The 19290-nt window shown below is 43.6% G+C and overlaps 1 long non-coding RNA gene across 2 annotated transcripts; it reads right to left on the bottom strand.

Moving 5' to 3' along the window:
* Nucleotides 1–739: 739 nt before the first annotated feature.
* On the bottom strand, nucleotides 740–16469 carry LOC125454819 (uncharacterized). 2 transcript variants are annotated; one of them, XR_009443765.1, is made up of 5 exons: nucleotides 16318–16469; nucleotides 15421–15557; nucleotides 14484–14635; nucleotides 10801–10898; nucleotides 740–4926 (listed from the first exon to the last, which is right to left on the bottom strand). It is a non-coding gene; the product is annotated as an uncharacterized LOC125454819 (long non-coding RNA). The 2 variants fall into 2 exon arrangements; XR_009443766.1 differs by having other exon boundaries at nucleotides 16333–16469.
* Nucleotides 16470–19290: the final 2821 nt, after the last annotated feature.

Below are 19290 nucleotides of genomic sequence, written 5' to 3'. Positions count from 1 at the left end.
TAAGATGTCAGCCTTCCTGCCGTGTTCATCCAGCTCTACACCTTGTTATCTCGGATTCTCCAGCATCTGCTCAACAGGCCCTTCAGCCCCACAAGTCCGCACCAAAACTCAGAGCATCCCAGCCAGACCTACAACCCACCTCATCTACCCCTCCCTAAACATTGCAGGCAATTTAACATTGCCAATCCACCTAACCTGCACATCTTTGGATTGTGGCAGCACCCTGACGAAACCCACACACACACAGGGAGAATGTGCAAACTCCACACAGGCAGTCTGCTGGAATCGAACACAGGTCCTGGCGTCGTGAGGCAGCAGTGCTAACCATTGAGCCACCATGCCGCCAAAGTGCTTTCTCTCACTACTCTCACCCAACTTTCTCCAAATAGGTTTGTTCCAAGGTAACTGTTAATCTGTCCTTTTTAGCATGTTCAGTACTTGTTCTGAATGTTAGTGCCTCATCCTTGGTAATGCCACACCTTCCCACCAACACCATCCCCAAATATCCACACATGGCATCAGAAGTAAAAGAAAAGCGCCTGCCAACACTACCTCATTACAAATAGCATTTCTGAAAAAAAAGATGAAGCTATCGAAGTATTCACTCGTGTTGACTTTGATGATGACTTGGGATGTATTGAACTAGAGATTTTGGAAACACTGTGAGCCAGGAAAGGATATGGCATATACAACACACGTTTTTCATTTGAGTGCAGAGCAACTAATCAAACAAGTGTGCATGTGACTGCTTTATTTTTCTCATGCCAAGGCCTGTGAGCATAAATCAGATTACCAATTCACTGATGTGGGATACAACTGTGAATGACAGTCAGTGGCACATTATTCCGAAAGCCAATTCTCACATTTGCCAGACCAAGAGATATTTGCAAATCTAGCGAAATGAGCCAGAGTTAAATAAAAATGCTAAATCAAGATGCAGAATTGCCTGTCCACATAGTACATTCTTGCTCTAAGAGCTCTACAAGCTTTTCAGCACCTCACACGAGTTATGCCGCAATATCTCTGCCCTTCCCTGACATTTTTGCACTTTGATGTTTCAACTAGAACCTAATGTCTCACAGTGCTCCTGCCTTGCCTGGTGTTTATCACAGGCATAAGCCAGGCAGCTTAGCATTGTTATTACCAGCAGTCAGTCAAGGGCTGGTCAGCAGCCGTGGCAACAAACACATGTGTTTCGACCAAATGGGCACGTCTCAAATTGTGAGGGAAACAGTTCTCAGTCAGGGCAAGGGGGATAGTATTCAGTCAGGAGATCCTGACACAGCATGGCCAAGGAATCATTCGATATCAGCCCAGGGACTTTGACACTGTCAGTCAGCCATTTGGGATAATCGGGATCAGGGGATCTGTATCACTACAGTACAGAGAGGTGGCCACACTCACCACTAATTACATTCCCAAAATGCTCCAGTAGATTTGTTGAGCCTGAATTATGAGCATCAATCCAAGCTGACCCTATCCATTCCTGCCACTGGGGGCCAGTTTGATGCAATTCTCAAAGGTGTTCAGGAGATTGGGAGGTTCAAAGTCCATTGCTCCCTGAAATCGCAACACAAGTAGATAAGATGGTGAAGAATTTCATTTTCATGGTACACTGCATCAGGATCTGGTCAGCTTTGATATCTGGCTCATAAGTGAGATGAGGTATTTTTTTCAAACATGGTAGAGCATGCATTGTTCCTACGAGAACAACTGTGGTTCCATTCATGCATTTTTTTATTTCAACCATGAAACGGCCACAACTTGATTCGAAGTGAAAGTGACCATCAACCAGTTTGAACTGTCGGTTGTTAATTAAATTAAGACAGAGATAAATGTATTTGCAGGAGTTTTTTTTGGTTAAAAAAATCGTTCATGGAATCTTGATATCACTGGATAAAAATGGAAGTTTTCTTCCCTAAAGGACAGAGGTGAACAGATGTTTTTTTTCTAACTGACAACAGATTCACGGCCATCATTAGATTCTTAATTCCAGATTTAAAAAAAACTCAAATTCCACCATCTGGAATGGTGTGATTCAATTCTACGTCACCAGACCGTATCTCAGTCTCTGTGTGAGATGTTAATGCGATGACATCCCATTGATTTATATACTTCTATAAGTTAAAGTCTCTGTATAGGAATCAAATGCAGATAAAAGACTTTAATTTATAGAAGTAAACTCTTATCTATCTACACATAGGTATGCAGACACTACCCTGAAGCTTCCTGCCCAGCCAGGAATTCAGTGCAAAGCTTTTGTAACTCCTTTTCTTCTCACACATCGGTATGCAGATACTGTCTTCAGCTTCCTGACTGAATTGAAATTAGAATCAAACTCTTTCAAACAGGGTTAGGTGGGGATGATTTGTAAGGGTGTAAAACCTCTAAAGCATGTAACTTCTGTCGCTGGCAAAGGGGCCAGGGCACTGACTTTGTTCTAGCCAGACACACTGGCAACTTGAAATCCAATGTGTCCTGGACAACAACTCAAAAATCGCCTCCTGCCATTCGCAGCTACTTCACTTGCAATCGATACTATAAGCTGGTCTTTTATGTTCTTGATGTAATAATTGCTTGGTATCCTATTTTTGTCTGTTGTAGTAATTGTTTTATGCATCATGCCATTACAAATTGTGAAATCATTTTAAGTATCATGCCTTTTGTAAAGTATAATAAGCGGGCACTGTCTGCTGCTCGGGGAGAATTACTTGCGAGACAATGCTGTCTGTGCCGGGTTGAGTACAGTGACTCTCCACAGCTTGTACTTGCTTTGTAATAAAAGGATTTGTGTTTTTCTAAACAGGTCAGTGTCTTGTGATTGCAGCAAGTCCGTGAGGGTCTCCGAAAACAAACTTGACATGTGGAGTAATGGACAGCAGACTAAATAGAAAATATACACTAGATATCACACAATGTCTTGGTTTTTGTATTCATCACGAGATCCGTCACTGCTATGGACACCTGGTAAAGATCTGAAGAGACTGCATTCCCCATGGACAGGTCACCAGGTTTCATTGCATTTTTGCAATCGGCTATCAGGGACATAGAACATGACTCATCCCAATCTTTTGTTTGGATTTAAAACTTTCCCTTGATTGTTTGCAATAAACAAATATCTATTAGTAGTTGAAACATGTCTGTGGAGAGCAATAGAATCCATAATTGCAAAAGGTGTGAAAACATATTGACCAGGCACAACAAATAAAGGGCCATTAAGATCAACATAGAATCTCTACACTGTGGAAGGTGGCCATTCAGTCCATTACCAACCCTCCAAACAGCATCTCACCCAGTCTCACACCCTACCCTGCATTTTGCACACAAGACACTATGGGCAATTTAGCATTGTCATTCTACCTAATTTGCACATTTTTGGACTGTGGGAAGAAACTAGAGCACCTGGAGGAAACCCACGCAGGCAGGGTCTGGGTAGGACACTCTTTGTAAGTTCAATGTGAACTCAATGGGCTAAATGGTCTGCCTCCAGACTGGAGGGATTCTATGATCTCCAGAAACAAGCCCAAAAAGCATGGTTTGGATATAGCTAACAGCAGAATCAAAAACCAACTTCACAGTTACTCAGAAATTTGCTGCTCGTTAACCAGTCCCGATGAACCAGGAAATCCCTTTTCACATACAGTGCGGGCGGATAGTCTTTAGTCAGTGAGAATGTGTCAATGTGTCGTGATAACGTGACTATTTCCAAACTCTACCTGACAGATACACAACTGATATTAACATTTTATCCACAATAACTGTACCTTGAATTGAGCAGGGATCAGTAACATCAGTACAAACAGCCCAAAACCATGGTTCACTTGATAGTGAGAGTGACAGCAAAATCCTTCAACTGTGCTTCTTTGTGAACTCACTGGTGTGTTAACAGTTTGGATAACTGAGTGAATGCTTTCCCCCACTCAGAGCTCATGAATGGGCTCTCCCCAGTGTGAACCTGCTGGAACACGAGCAGGTAGGATGACCAAGTGAATGCTTTCTCACATTTAGAGCAGATGAATGGTTTCTCCCCAGTGTGAACGCGCTGTAGGTTAGGTGAGCAAGTAAATCCCTTCCCACACTGGGAGCAGATGAATGGTCACTCCCCAGAGTGAAGTCGCTGGTGGATCAGCGGGCAATTCGAGTCAGCAAAGCCTTTCCCTCACGCAGAACAGGCCAACGGTCTCTCTCCAGTGTGAATTTGCTCGTGCATCAGCGGTTGAGATGTCTGAGTGAATGCTTTCCCACATTTCAAGCATGTGAATGGTTTCTCTACAGTGCGAACTCACTGGTGTTCAAGCAAGCTGGAGGACTGAGTGAATCCCATGCCACAATCAGAGCAGATGAATGGTTTCTCTCCAGTGTGACTCTGGTGGTCAGTTTCCAGCTGGGATGGATTAAAAAAATTCGTTCCTGCAATCTGCACATTTCCACAGTCTCTCCCCAGTGTCACTGCGCTGGTGTTCGGACATTTCAGATGAATCTTCACAGACTCTTTACAGACCATGTGCATTTCTCCCCAATGTGAATGCTGCTTTTTCCTCCAATGTTCAAAATCCTGAGGTAACTGGTTTGTGATAAACAAAGTGACTGTCAGAGCTGGATGTGGACCTGTTTGAATTCTCCAATTGCAGACTAAGCTTTCAAACAGAAAGCAAGTGCAGCGAGTGAGGAACCAGAAGAACAACCACAGATTGTGAAATCGAGAAATCCTCTGGACATTTATGGAGCGACGCTTGGGAAATATGCTGGATCATCGTTGGAACAAATTCAAATAAATATCCTCCAGGTAAGGGATCCAGTCAGTATTTGCACAAAACTGCTGAAAGAGAGAGGTGGGAGAGCCAGGGAGGAAGGGCAGGCATTGTAACTCAGTCTTTCAGAGGGATCAAAAGGTTAAGAACAGTGCAGAAGTAAAATTGTGGAAATCTGAAATGAAAACAAAAAATGCTTAGTCAGAGCTGTACAGCATAAACCAATCCCTTTCATCCCAGTTGTCCATGCTGACCATATGTCCCAAATTAATCTAGTCCCATTTGCAAGCAGTTGACCCATATTCCTCAACCCTTCCTATTCACATACCCATCCAGATGCATTTTAAATGTCATAATTTTACCAGCCTCCACCAGTTCCTCTGGAAGGTCATTCTACACAGGCACCGCCCACTTCCCCTTAAAAAAAGTTTCCCTCTCAGCTTCAACCAATGTGTTGAGTTCTAGTCTCCCCTACCCCAGGTAAACAACCTTGGCGACTCACTCCATGCCCACCATAATTTTATTAACCTCTAAGGTAACCTCTCAGCCTTCAATGCTCCAGGGAAAATATCCCCAGCGTATTCGGCCTCTCCCTGCAGCTCAAAACTTCCAACATCCTTGTTAATCTTTTCTGCACCCTGCTAAGTTTAACAGCATCATTCCTATAGCAGGGAGACCAGAACTGAACACAGTATTCCAAAAGCAGCATAATCAATGCCTTGTTGAGCCTATAACATTACCTCCTAACTCCTACACTCAATGCACTGACCAATAAATGCCAGCACAGCAAATATCATGTTCACTACCTTCTGTACCGAGAATCCCCCTTCAAGGAGCTGTGCACCTGCACCTGAAGGAGTCGCTGTTGCGTAACAGTCCCCAAGACCTCATCAATAAGTGCTTAAGCCCTGCCCTGATTTTCATTACCATGATGCAAAAGCACACATTTATCCAAACTAAACTGGTTTCTGTCACTCCTGGGCCCATCGACCCATCTGATTAAGATCCGATTGTCCTTGGAGGTAACCTTCTTTGCTGTTTACCACATAAACAATTTGTGTCATCTGCACACGTACTAACCATTCCTCCAATATGCATTCCACATGATTTGTATCAATGATAAAAAGCAGTGAAACCAGCACCGATCCTTGCAGCACACTGCTGTTAACAGTCCTCCAGACTGAAAAAAAAAACAACACACCCACCACGATCCTGTTTCCTACCTTCAAGACAATTTTGTTTCAAATAGCTAACACTCCCTGGATTCCACTTGATCTAATCTTGCTAACCTGTCCGTCATGTGGAGCTTGGGTGAATGCCTTGCTGAAGTCCATATAGACAATGTCCACTGCTTTGCCTTCTTCAATCTTCTTTGTCACTTCCTCAAAAAACTCAATCAAGTTAGTGAGACAGGATTTCCTACTCACAAAGCCATGTTGACTATCCGTAATCAGTCTTTGCTTCTCTAAACACATGGAAACCCTGTCCCTCAGAATCCCCTCCAGCAATTTACCCACCACTGACATCAGGCTCAATGGTCGATGGTCCTCTGGCTTTTCCTTAAAGAATGGCACCAGATTAGCCACCCCACCTTCTGACACTTCACCAGTGTCTCAGTGATGCAGATATCTCAGCAAGGGGCCTAGCGATTAGATTAGATTCCCTACAGTGTGGAAACAGGCCCTTCGGCCCAAGAAGTCCACACTGTCCCTTGAAGCATCCCACACACACCCATCCACCTATAACCCACACACCCCTAAACACTACAGGCAATTTAGTATGACCAATCCACCTAACCTGCACATCTTTGGACTGTGGGAAGAAACCGGAGAACCCGGAGGAAACCCACGCAGACACGGGGAGAATGTCTGTGTGGAGTTTGCACAGTTGCCCGAGGCTGGAATCAAACCCGGGTCTCTCTTCCCCAGCTTCTCAAAGTTTGTGGATAACACCTGATCATGTGCCAGGGACCTGTTCACCTTTATGCATTTTAAGACGTCCAGCACCTAGACCACTATAATATGGACACTTCTAACAACTCATTATTTATGTCTCCAAGTTCTCTAGCTTCCATATCCTTCTCTGCAGTAAATACTAATGTGAAATACTCATTCACTATCTCAGCCTGCAGTTCCACACATAGACAGCCGTGTCGATCTTTAAAAGGGCCCTGTTTTCTCCCTCATTGTTTTTTGTCCCAAATGAAGTGTCAGAATCTCTTGGGATTACCCTTAACCCTATTTGCTAAAGATAGCTTGTCTCCTTGTTGCCATCCTCATTTCCCTTGAGTATACTCCAACTGCCCTTATACTTCGAGGGATTGACCCAGTTCCTGCTGTCATGACCTGACATGCGCTGTCTTCTTTTTCTTGACCACAGCCTCAATTTCTTCAGTCGTCCAATAGCCCCTACATTTACCAGCCTTGCCCTTCACATGAGCAGGAACGTACTGTCTCTGGACTCTCCCTATTTTATTTTTGAAGGCCTTCCACTTTCCAAGCATTCCTTTACCTGCATATTACCTCTCCCGATCATCGTTTGGAAGTTCTTGCCCAATAATGTCAAAGTTGGCCTTACTCCAATTTAGAAATGTATATTAAATATACAACTTTTATATTTAAACTGATCCCATCTGTCTGCATCTGGCACATATTCCTCTAAACCTTTCTTATATATGTCCTAATTCAAATGCCTATTAACAATGCATCTGTACCTGCATCCACCACCTCCTCTGAAAATTCGTTTCACACATGAACCACACTGTAAAAGAAAAATTGTCCCTCATGTCGTTTTTAAATATGTCTTTCTCCTCTCACCTTACATGTCCCCTTGTCTTAATCACCCAACCTAGGGGAAAAAAAACCCTTAATATTCGCATAATCTGTGCCCCTCATGTTTTTTATGAACATCTGTAAGGTCACCCTGTAACCTCCTATGCTCCAGTGAGAAAAGTTCAAGCTTTGGCAGTCTATTTTGATAATCAAGCCCTCCATTCCTGGCAACATGCCAGCAAGTCTTTTCTGACCTGTCTCCAGTTTAATAATAATCATGTCCTTCCTGTAACAGGGCAACCAGAACTGCACGCAATACCTCAAAAGAAGCCTCACCAATGTCCTGTACAACCTCAACATAACATCCCAACTCCTATAATCAAAGGTCTGAGCAATGAAGGAAAGTATGCATAACAATTTACTAACAACCCTGTTGGTCTGTCTCCATAAAGTTCGAAGAATTATGCAGTGAATCTTTGCATTTCTCTGTTCCACAACTCTACCCTGGGTGCAACCATCAATTGTGTAATTCCTACCCTTGTTCATTTTACCAAAATACAATATTTCACATTTATTCAAATTGAGCTTCATCTTCTCCTCAACCCATTGACCCAAATAATTAACATGTCACCGTCATCTCAGATAACCTTCACTAACCACTATACTACCAATTCAGTATCATTTGCAAACTTACTAATCTTGTCCCTTAAATTCTCATCCAAATTGTTAGTGTAAATGAGAAACATAAGTGGACCCTGCACCGATTGCTGTGGAACACGCTAGTCACAAAAGTCCACTCTGACAAATCCTCCAGCACCACGTTCTCTCCTATAACTAAACCAATTTTGTTTCCAATTAGCGAGCTCTTCCTGAATCACATGTGATCTAACTTTACTGGAATTCTGGAACCCTGACAAAAGCTTCACTCTCATTCTAGAGGTGCTGCAAATCTGACCCAATTCCCCCGCCATTTGTCCATGGCCCTCTTGATCGTTCCTTGAAAAAAGTTAATCCCAGATCTTTGAGAATAACTGCTGAATCGGCATCCAGCTGCCACACAGACTGTTCCAGATTCTGGGAACTTGCTGAGTCAAGTAACCTGCACGTTTTCACCCTGCATTATTTGCCAATTATCTGAATGTTGTATTCTGCAGTTACCAAACATTGTCACAATGTTAATATTTTTTCTCTCTCTGCAAACTAATATCCGGGAAACAAACCTACTACTAAACTAAATCATTGCTAATCAGCCCCAAGGAGAATCATCCGAGCTTCTGTTAGCTCTCTCCAAATCAGAAACCCATCATAATTATAGATAACAAAGTGTGGAGCTGAATGAACACAGCATTTGCTGCTTGGCCTGTGTTCATTCAGCTCCACACTGTTATCTCAGATCCTCCATCATCTGCAGTTCCCATTATCACCCATCATTATTGTAATTTACTTATGGGATGTGGTCTTTGCTGCCCAGACTAATATAGATTGTCCATTTTTATTTGATTTGGAGAAAGTGGCAGTGAACACTTTCTCTCACTATTGCACTCCGTGTGCTGTAAGTGCACCACTGTGCCGCTTAGATGATAATCCACCCTGGAGCCTCACCACATTCCCTATCGCAGGAATCATATCTCAATCCTCACTACCCTCCCTTTCATGAGAATGACCCTGGAGCCTGCACGATTGCAGGCTCCACCCTCGAGCCTTACCACCTTTCCTGTCACTGGAATCTCTCTCCAGCCTCACAACCTGCCTATTGTTGGAATCCCCCTCTAGCCTCAGATCTCTCACGGCCTTTGTAGATTCCTCCAGTCTCTCAAGCCTCCTTATCTCTAATCTCCTCCAGCCTCAACACCCTCCTATTTCTGTAAATTCCTCCAGCCCGTATAAACTTCCTTAGCTCTGTAATTGCCTTTACCCTCACAAACCTCCTTTTGTTTGAGGTCTCCTCCAGCCTCTCAACCCTCACCATTTCTGTAACTTCCTCCAATCTCACACTTTCCATATTTTTGTAACCTTCTCTAGTCTCGGAACCCTTCCTGTCTCTAATATCCTCCAGCCTCACAAATCTCAATATGTCCCTTCCTCTAATACAGTCCTAATGATGGTGCCCCATTTTTATTCCTCACTTGATGGTGGCTCTTGCAATTTCCTGGGATTCAAGCTCCAGAATTTCTTGGTAAACCGCTTCATCTCTATACCTCACTCGTCTCCCAAAAACATTAACCAATTAGGAGTCATCTATTCTAATATCTCCTTTCCTGAGAGGGAAAAAAAATTGCTTGAACTACTGTTTGGCATCTTCTCTGTGAAGTGTCTCTGAAGTCGACAGTGCAGAAAAGGGCTCTGTGGCCCATCCAGCCAGTGCCAGTTAAAAACCACCACCGAACCATTCTAATCTAATTTTCCAGCACTTGGCCCATAGACCTGTCTGCGTTGGCATCACAAGTGTGCATCTAAATATGCCTTAAACGCTATGAGGATCTCTGTGCCTACCACCCTCACAGACAGTGAGGTTCAGTGCCATTGTCACAGCATGATGACATCACAGACAGGAACAGAGACGAGCTGAGTCTGTGCAAACCAAAAGATCCCCCACACACTGTGAAGGACGGGAGGGTCCCTGATAGGGGGCAGAGGAGATTTAACAGAATGGTTTGTAGGGAGTGGGTTTTTAGTTGCATGGTTAGGGCTGTTTTTTTTAACATTATTCTTTCATGTGACTTGGGCATTGCTGGTACATAGAGAATATTCATTTAAGATAGATGGACTCTCCTTCTCAAGTTCTCCCCTCGCCTGGGGTGTGGTAATGTTTGGGTTAAACCAGCCCTGTGATCAGGTAGGACAATGGTCACTTTACCTTTGGCACAGTGACGCCACTGTGCGTCGGTGGTGTAGAGGGGAATGTTGAATGTGGTAGATAGAACCACTCTGACAGCGCTTCATCTGGAGGATGTTCACTTTTTCTAATATTGCTGGGGCTGAACGCATGCAGGGAAGTGGAAAATATTCCAACACAATCCAGACGAGTGCCTTATAGACAGCAAACAGTCATTGGGGAATCAGGTTGTTCTCCTTGTAACAAAGGATTTTGAGGGACCTTTGATAGAGGTGTTGACAAAAGAAACACTTTAGCATGATAAAATGTACACTCATGACTGATCATAAAGATTACAGGACATATATTGAAAATTTTAGGGACGATCTATTGAGAGAATGTGGTGATTTGAGAGAAAAAATTTACACGGCAAATGAGAAGTTAGCAGGAACACAATACTCACACAATGCGAATATCCAGATGTTGATGAATTGAGTAATTCTGTCAGAGTTTGGTGTTACAATTATTGAGTTTCCCACCTGCAAGTCCACTTGTAATATCCTGTAACACAAATTCATAAAATCCATCACTGTCAGTCCGGGTAGAAATTCACAACATCCCCTCATCCTGGCCGAAGATAACTGTGCATTGTCCCTATTACACATTATCCCTTGTGGAGGTCAGTCATCGATTCAGGGAGAAATCTATTTGGGTTTCTAGGAATTTCAACCTTGGGACTTCATGTCACTGACCAGAACTGCAGGTATTTGACAGATGGCAAAGAATGGCCAAGATTTAGTGACAGGAAAGAGAAGGAGATGGAGTGGGATTTTCTAATGACAGCGAAGTCAAATATTGGTTTTAACAGAGTGGATGAGATGGACATAGCCAGAAAAGAGGAGCAGACAGAACAAGGACAATATCTGAACTGGCATGGGGGAAAGGGGCAAGGAGGAGGAGGAGGAGAGGAAATAAAAGAGACTTAGAATGTTTGTGGTTTAGCAGGAATAGGGCAAAGGATTAAGACGAACTCTGATAAGGCTTCACACAAGACTGGTGAAAGATGCATGTTTAGGACTAAAACAACGAGCAAAGTGCATGGCAATTTGGTTTGGTGGGCTAGTGGAAGAGAGGAAAGCAGCAGAGGCATCCGATTTGGATTGTCTCAATCTTAATGACATGGAGTTTCTATGTGTCTCCCTCACTTGTTGTTGAAGGGGAGGATGGAGGAGACAGGATGACGGACAATGGTTTGCAAAGAAACAATGCCTGTGTTAGAGATATTCAAAAATGAGTGAACAAACCTGATGAATTAACTTTTATCCAGAATATTAAAATGGACAACAGAAGTCCGTGCTCGAATCCCATCTCAGCAGATGGTGGAATTTGAATTAAATAAAAAAAAACTGGAATTAACAATCAACTGGTTGTCATGGAACCATTGCTAATGGCAGAAAAAGAAAAAAAAACTGATGTCCTTCAGGGAAAGAAAGTTGCCAACCTCAGCAAGCCACTCAGTTGCAAATCACTGCAAAGTCTCAACAAAGGAATGATGCTGGGTGGACTACTTGGCATCTACCAAAGCACTAGGAAGGACAACTGCAGAATCAGCCCTTTCGACTCCATAAGCTCCTCCTGACGAATATCTGGGGGCGAGTGGCAAAATTTGGAGAGATAACTTAGACTAGTCAAGAAACAGCGTCATATGCTCAGAATCTCCCTTATCGACAAGTGACACACACTTAGTGAAGGCCTGTCCCAGGAGCAGGACAGACATGACAACACAACGCTCTTCTGATCGCAGCAATTGACCTGGGAGTACGACATTGACTCTGCCGCCTGGAAGACTCATGGCTCCTGCTGAATGCCATGGGCCATCCTCCCTCAGTTTTTAAATTGGCAACAGTATTATCGCTAGATCATTAATCCAGACACCCAGACACCATTCCGGGGACCTCGGTTCAAATCCTGCCATGGCAAATGATGGAATTTGAATTAAATAATGATCTGGAATTAATAGTCGAATGATGACCATGGAACCATTGCGATTATCCGGGTTCACTTATGTCCTTTCGGGAAGGAAATCTGCCATCCTACCTGATCTGCATGACATGCAACTCCAAACCCACAGCAATGTGGTTGACTTTTAAGTGCCTTCAGGGACGGGCAATAAATGCTGGTCCAGCCAGCGATTTCCACATCCCAAGAGTGAATTTTAATTAAAAAATTCATGTTGAACAGCACTTGGAGTAAGCACAGAGTGTAAATGGCAATAAGTGTACTCAATGCCCCCTATGAGGAGTAGTTCACAGCAGGATTACCAATCAAGCTGGTCGGGTCCTAAAGGACAAAGCTGCCTGGCTGGGACTGCAGCAGGTGCTGACACAACCAACAGAAGGGAAAAACATAGCAGATCTCATTGTCACAAATTTCCCAGCTGCAGATGCATCTGTCTGTGACAGGATTGGTAACAGCGACTACCGCACAGTCCTGTGGAGACAAAACATCATCTTAAACTTGAGAATACCCTCCATTACGTGAGTGGCACTAAAATCGGCTAAATGGGAGATACTTGCAACAGATATAGGGGCTCAAAACCAGATATTTATGACGCTTTGTGGGACTTGAACAGCAGAAGGACTTTCCAACACAATCTGTAACCTCATGGGCGAGCATATTGTGCACTCAAACATTACCATTGATCCAGGGGAACCACACTGATTGAATGGAGAGTATAGGAGGGCATGACAAGAACAGCATCAGGCATAGCTAAAAATAAGGTGCCAACCTGATAAAACTACCAAACAGGACTATCTGCATGCCAAGTAGCATAAGCAGCAAGAGTTAGAGCTGAGCCATCCCAAAACCAGGAGATCAGATCTGAGCTCTGTAGTTCTGCCACACCCAGTCGCGAATGGTGATGGGCAATAAAACTGGAGGAAGCATGCCAAAAATCCCCATCCTTACTGACAGAGGAGCCCAACCTATCCACGCACAAGACAAGACTGCTGCATTTGCAGGAATATTCAGCCACAAGTGCCAATTGGATGATAAATCTCAGCCTTCTCCAGAGGCCCCCAATATCACAGATGAGAGAGTTTTCATCCAATTTGATTAATTTCAAATTATATTAATAAATGGAGGAATAGTGCAGCAAAGATTACGGGCCCTGGCAACAGTACCGATGACTTGTGCTCTAGAGGTTGCCAGCCACCAAGCCAAACTGTTTCAGTCCTGCTACAGCACTGGCATCTACTGACAATTTGGAAAACTGCCCAGGTCTGTCCAGCACAAAAACACAGCAAATCCAACCCGACCAATTTCCCCTCAAGCAATCTACTCTCTATCATCAGTAAAGTGATGGAAGGTGTTGTCAACAGTGGTACTAAGCAGCACTTACTCAGCAGTAACCTGCTCAGTGACACCCAGTTTGGGTCACGCCAGGCACTCAGTTCCTGATCTTATTACAGACTTGATCCACAAATTCACAAACAGCTGAACTCCTGAGGGGAGGTGAAGGCAACAGCAGAGTCCTGCACAAAAACCATTTTGTTCCACTTCAGTGACAATGACACCTTAGTATCAGCTCATCTGCTGAACCTCATCTATTCTTGCGTTACCTCTAGACTTAACTATTCAAACACACTCCCAGTTGACCTCCAACATTCAACATTCCTGTAATCTCAAGAATACATAAAATTCTGCTGCACACATGTTCATTTGTACCAAGACCTGTTCACCATCACTGCTGTGCTCCCTGACCCACAAAGGCTCCTATTTATAAGCAACAATTTAAAATTCTCACCCGTGATTTAATTCCTGGCTGTGATGATCCCTGTTTCCATGCACCACACAACCTATGAGACTCTGTTGGAGTCTGAAAGTAAATGAATTGTCAATGTGTTTAATCATTGCTTCACTACTGGAGGCTGTTTCTACAGTTGCCAGTCAACATGGTCTGGAATTCCTGTGATAAACCTCTCAGGTTTGCTTTCCTTCTTTAAGATAGTCATGAAAACCTGTGAATTTGGTAATGTTTTTGGTCACCTAATCTAATATGGCCTTACATCAAAAGTTTCTATATCATATTTTTGGTGAAATTATAAATATGATAAAAATACATATAGTTTGTTGATTTGGACATACACCATCAGCTCTTCACTATCGCTAGATGAATGATCTGTAACTTCTCAAACGACCGCATTGTGGGATCACCTTCATCATATGAACTGCAGCAGCACACGAAAGTTGAACACATTTTCCACACGCAACAGGGCTTTGGCAACGATCGCTGGTATCTGTGGAAGAAGAAACAGAGTACATGTTGCAGAAGTGCAAAAATAATGACAGAATAAAAAAGCTGTAGAATTTGGTGGTCTGAAATGGAATAAAAATGCACTCTCTTTCTGCCAAAACATTGCCCGACATTGAAAGACGCCATTCAAAAATTAATCTGATAAGAGAGCAGCGCACAGTTAGGAGGTGGACAGCAGTGGAAAATTCAGTTACAATAGGTATAAGAAAATAACAGTAAAATACTAAACAGAGATCAAATATGTCCATCATGAGAGACTGAAGAGGTTAGACACCGACAAAGATGTGATCAGGAAGCACAGAACTAAGTTAGCAGTGCTAGCTGCTATGATCCCACACTCTGGGAAAGAAATCCAGAAGAAACAAACATTTCTCTTGGTTTCAATTTGCTCTGTGTAATTTCTTTCATTTCTGAAGAAGGGTCCAGACTCAAAACACAGGCAGTGCCGATACAGTCATCCATGCACTGGAGGAAGAGGTGGAATTCGCGGCCAGTGTAGGTATGGAAGAGAGATTGTTCCTTATAACCGACAAAGAGGCAGGCATAGCTTGGGCCCATGCAGGTACCCATGGCCACCCCCTTTGTCTGTAGGAAGTGGGAGGAGTTGAAAGAGAAGTTGTTGAGGATGAGGAAGAGTTCACTTAGGCACACAAGAGGGTCAGTGGAGGGGAACCGGTCAGACCTGCAGGACAAGAAAAAGCATCAGGCTTTTTAGGCCGTGTGCATGGGGAATGCAGGTGCTAATGTGGTGTACTGACTCTGCTGTACCTGTTGTGGCCTCCTCTACATCAGGGAATCCAAACAGAGGCTTGGGGACTGCTTTGCAGAACATTTACACTCAGTTCGCAATAAACAACTGCAAGTTCCACTCCCATTCCACCGACAACATGTCCATCATCGGCCTCCTGCAACACAACGATGCCACACAAAGGTTGCAGGATCAGCAACTCATATTCCGCTTTGGAACCCTGCAGCCCAATGGTATCAATGTGGATTTCAGAAGCCTCAAAACCTCCCCTCCCCCAACCGCAGTCCAACACCAGCCCAGTTCATTCCCCACCTCCCTAAGCTGTTCTTCCTCTCACCTATCCCCTCCTTTCATATCAAGCCACATCCCCATTTCCTACCTGCTAACCTCATCCCACCCCCTTGACCTGTTCATCCTCCCTTGACTGACCTATCCCCTCCCTGCCTACACTCACCTTTACCTGCTCCATCCCCATCTCTTTAATTTGTGTCTCCTCTCCACCTGCCTCCCCCTCTCTCCCTATTTATTTCAGAACCCCCTTCCACTCCCCCACTTCTGAAGGGTGTAGGCCCGAAAACGCCAGCTTTCCTGCCCCTCTGATGCTGCATATCCTGTTCTGTTCCTTCAGCCCCACACCTGGTTCTCACTTTCTACCTGAGACATCTGCGCATGCGGCCAGCTTCACCTCCGCCCTCAAAGATTCAATGCTGCCGCGCATGCGCCCCTCGGATCATTGCCCCCAATAAAGATGGTGGCGGTCACACAGCCTATCTCTATCTGAAGCGTTGATTTATTTTCTGCAAAAGTGAGCCTGGGAGTTTCAAATGTGGATTTTCTGACGTGCACTCTCAAGCCCATACGAATATCACTTCCCTCCCACTTTCTGCCGTTTTGCCTTCTTCACCGTGTCCTCTTACCTCAATTGCACAAACCTTAGTCTCAGCGAAGGGGCCAGGCACAAAATGTAGGTTTTCCTGCTTCGCCTGTTCTATTCATCCAGCTCTACACCTTGTTGTCTCCGGCATCTGCAGTTCCGACTTTTCTCGACGAACCTGCACTGGTCGCGTGGATGATCACCTGGTTTGCACTGATCCAGCCCCCTCTTCATTCCGATTGGTTAGAAGGGCAGAGACGTTGGCCCGGTAATGCACGTAAACCCTGTATTCCTATTGGTCCCACACTGACATCAATCACCCAGACCTGTAGCATGCGCAGTGCTTTCTGTTGTCATTGTCATCAGACTCTGACACTTTGAGACAAATGAGCCTGAGAACTGGATGAGAAAGATTGTTACATTAGCGATCCTGGGGTTTTAATAAGTCGCTCTGAGGAAGGGGCACTGCACCCGAAACGTTAACTCTGTCTTTTTACCTTCACAGATGCTGCCAGACTTGCTGAGCTTTTCCAGCAACTTTGTTTTTGTTCCTGATTTACAACATCCCAGTTCTTTTGTTATTTTTTTAATGTCACGTTTGAAAAGGCTTCCTGCAGCTCAAAGCTAAAAATAGCTCTTGATACCGCTCTGTCAGCGAGTAGCGGTGAAATAAGGGTAATAAATACAGGTATAACAGTCCTCAGGTAAGATGTAAAGAGAATAATTATGAATATGAAGAACACCACGTGGTGAAGTGAGGTGAGTGTTGTTCAGATGAACTGTGATTGGGCAGAGAGGGAGGTTAATCAAAAAAGAACAAGCATAAAGGAGATTCGTAAGAAAGGTCTGTGCAATGGAAAACAACAAGAATCAGAAGACAAAAGCCCAAGATGGAGTTTGAAGACCAAGGCTGCAAAAACTTCAATAAGTTGTTTAACTGCTAGTTATTGATATTAGCAGTATAAACGACATTCAACTGCAAATAGCTGTCTGAGTTTCTCACTGTAGTTTACTTCATAACAGATAAACTTCTCCACACTTTGCTCAATAAGGCTGACAGTTGGTTCTTAAATCAGTTCTGCTGCCAAGTCCATTCCTGTTTGAAAAGGAATATAGATCACATTTAAATAGACAATGCTAAATGTTAATCCGGGCTGGCAGCCAAACTCCACTCCCTCACCATTGACTCCATCCCTGCCCCTGGTAACTGGCAGGTAACACACTGGTCACAGTCACGGTGCAATATTTCACTCCAAGATGAGCTTCCAACCACATCACGCACCCCCACACCCATTACCACAAAGCCCACATACAATTTCAACCTCAACAGCATCTCAGTTCATCTGCTGCTGAAACTCTCATCCATTCCTTTGTTACCTTTCAACTTAACGCCCCAAACACACTCCCGGCTGGCTTTTTAATTCTACTTCCCTGAAATCTTGACATGACCCAAAAATCTACTGCCTGTGTGTTTACTCACACCCATTTCAACATCTTCAAGTTTTGCCAAACTGTGCTCATTAACATATACATTTTCTGGGTGGCAAAGCACCAAGGTATTGAAATTCATATCCTTATTTTGAAATTTTGTCATCAAACCTCCTTCTTTTGATAGTGCCTCCAGCTGGAAACCCCTCTGAGATATATCTGAAGAAGGGTCACTGGACACAAAACAATAATGCTGCTTTCTCTCCACAAGCACTGCCAGATAAGCTGAGTTTCTCATCAATTTCCGTTTGTGTTTCTACTTTCAAGCATCTACTGTTCTTTTGGTTTTTCCTTCAAGATATTTGTTCTCCCTGACTTCCAACCTCCTGTGGATTTCTGGTTTTAACTTTCCCACCTTTTTCATGGCCTCAGTTTCCAAGGCCATAAGCTCTTGAATTTACTCCCTAAGCATCCTTGGTTAAAAAGTCCCTTTCTTCGTTCAGGATATTCCTTGAAACCTACTTCGTTGGCCTGTTTTGGATCACTTGTCCTAATATGTCCACAAGTCCCTGGTATCAAATATTGGTTTGTGACAACCCTGTGTAATATGTCAGATCATTGGATTGAATCAAAAATGTAAAAAATTAAATTATTCTTTTGGAAAACATTACTAATCCTTCATGATCATTTGGTAACTCCTTACCGAATATCATTGCAAATGCGACTTCACCACACGGCCTGCAATGGTTCAGAAAGTTCAAAAATCATATTCTCCAGATGTAACTGAGGATTGGCAATAGTTAATGATACCTGTGGAGAGTGATCCAAATTTCATGTGTCAGGAAATGTTGAATGAATGACATGGTGCAGAACCTGTTGGTTAATATAAGCTCAGAACAGAAAAGAAAAGGACTGCATTAAGAAAAATTCCTGACGACAAAACATACCGTCGGAAGACAAAGCTTCTGAAACCGTAGGGTTCAATGAAAGAAATGTGGTGGAAAGCTCATCTGGACGTAATCTGAGAGTAACAGAAGCATTAAACAGACAGTTACTCACACATTATTAGAGACAGAGGGAAGGCAGAAGTGAAACAGAGCAATATACTGAAATGGATTCAGATCCATACTAAAGGAGACACACCAGCCCGAGAGCTACAGAACCTCTCACAGGTAACAGGCACAGCAGTAAAACTCAACATTGTTGACAAATGGTCAAAAATACTCAACCATGTCACTGTTGACAATTTGAAATTCACCTGTTGCACCTGCAGCTGGAAAGGTATCAGAAGTACTGGAGTTAGAGAAAAATCTCTAAGTTGAGGAAATCCCTAAGGAACAAGTGGTGTCACTGTGCTACTGTTGCTGCATGATGACATCACACACGGGAACACAGCATCTGGGATTGTGCAAACCAGAGATCACCCACACATTGGGAAGGACGGAGGGTCGCTGAGAGGAAGCAGACCTGTTCCTTTGCCAGAAAGGTTAAACAATGAAAGATTTAGGATGTCAGGGATTAATGGAAGCTGAAGGGAGATTTGGCAGAGCTGTACTGTTTACTGTTGGTTGAGGCAATGTGGGCAAAA

The sequence above is a fragment of the Stegostoma tigrinum genome, unplaced genomic scaffold, assembly GCF_030684315.1.
Source record: "Stegostoma tigrinum isolate sSteTig4 unplaced genomic scaffold, sSteTig4.hap1 scaffold_143, whole genome shotgun sequence".
In the NCBI taxonomy this organism is placed as follows: domain Eukaryota; kingdom Metazoa; phylum Chordata; class Chondrichthyes; order Orectolobiformes; family Stegostomatidae; genus Stegostoma; species Stegostoma tigrinum.
This window is presented reverse-complemented; position numbering and strand designations above follow the sequence as displayed.